Consider the following 1,767-nt stretch of genomic DNA (forward strand, 5'->3'; position numbering starts at 1 on the left):
GGCAGGATCACTCCAGCCCTGGGACAGACGGCCTGAAGGCTGCTGCCCCTCAGCCCCTGAGCGCGACGGGGTGTGGAGGGAATGGACTGGCTGGGCTTTGGCAATCTGGCCCCTCGAAAGACCAAGTGACCTCTTCCAACAGGGGAAGACTGAAGCAAGCGGTGCCAGAAAGAACTGGAGTTTCTGGAGAATAAAAGCTGGAAGTATGCCCCTGAAAATCCCCCCGGGTGGTCAGTGGTCTGACTTGCACGGACCGGTGACCTTTGCCAGGCGCGGTCCTGCCGGAAGTGCCTTTGCCCAGGCTGTAATTTTAATTTCCATGGGATGCTGGCAAAGCCCCTCTGGGTGAGCCCCGGTGCCCGGCATGAGCGGAGCGGGCTTCCAGGGCACCCACTGCAGGCCTTGTGTTGAAGGGAAGAGCAGGGGAGCCTTTCTCTGGCCCAGAGGAGCTGCAGTGTTCTTCCTCTCTGGAAGACTAAGAACTAAAAAAAATAAAAACCAAACGAGAAAGAAAAGGAAAGAAAATGAAAAATAAAGAGAATGAAAAATTAAAGAAATAAAGAAGGAAATGTAAAATACAAAAGAAAATTAAAGAAAAAAATAAAAGCGAGCAAACTAAAAAGGAAATAAAATGAAAAGTGAAATAAAAGAGAAAAAAAGCAACCCTTCTTGGGTCATTTTTTGGGGTAATTTGGGTCATTTCTGGGGTCAGTTTTGGGTCAGTTTTTGGGGTGATTTGGGTCAGTTTTGAGTCAGTTTTTGAGGTGATTTGAGTAAGTCGTGGTGTCAGTTTTTTGGGGTTTGGGGTCAGTTTTTGGGGTGATTTTGTGTCGGTTTGGGTCAGTTTTTGGGGTTTTCTTTTGCATTTTTTGGGTCAGATTTTGGGCCATTTGGGGTGAATTTTTGGGGTGGTTGGGGCCAGTTTTGCGTCAGTTTTGGATCAGTTTTTGGGGTGAATTGGATCAATTTTTGGGTCAGTTTTTGGGGTGATTTGACTCAGGTTTTGGAGGGGTTTTTTTGCAGTTTTTGGGGTTATTTAGGGCCAGTTTGGGGGCGGGTTTTGGGGTGTTTGGGATCAGTTTTGGGTCATTTTTTGGGGTGATTTGGGGTTAGTTTTTGGTCAGTTTTTGGGATTATTTGGGTCAGTTTTTGGGGTGGTTTGGGTGAGTTTTGGATAATTTTTTGGGGTGATTTGGGTCAGTTTTGGGTCAATTTTTGGGTAGCACTGGGTGTTACTGGGGGTTGTTGGGGAGCACTGGGTATTACTGGGGTGCACTGGGTGTTACTGGGGAGCACTGGGAGAGAAAATGCAAAATAAAGAGAATAAAAAATAAACGAAATAAAAAAGGGAATATAAAATACAAAAGAAAATTACAAAAAATTAAAAACAAGAAAACTAAAAAGGACATAAAATGAAAAGTGAAATAAAAGGGCAAAAAAAAAGATAAAACCCTTCTTGGGCACCCCGTTTACTCTCCCCCCTGCCCTCCGCCCCGTAAATTGGGGGTCACCCCTAAAATGTGAGAAGGGGACCCCAAAACGTGGGTGGGGGTCAGGGCGGGGCCCCAGAAAAGCGGGTGAGGTGCGCGCAAGAAGAGAGCGAAGCCCGGTGGTCAAGTGGTGGTGGGGCAGCCAAGGTGGCGACGGTGGCGCATGCGCAGTCACGAGCGAGACGCCGGCGATCACGTGGTCATTAAGGGCGGCCGGGAGAGGGACCGGCGACGCATGCGCAGTGGCTCTCGTGCTGCTGCAGCGCTCCCTGCTCAA

The sequence above is a fragment of the Neopelma chrysocephalum genome, unplaced genomic scaffold (genome assembly GCF_003984885.1).
Source record: "Neopelma chrysocephalum unplaced genomic scaffold, ASM398488v2 Primary Assembly neopelma1_94, whole genome shotgun sequence".
Taxonomy (NCBI): Eukaryota; Metazoa; Chordata; class Aves; order Passeriformes; family Pipridae; genus Neopelma; species Neopelma chrysocephalum.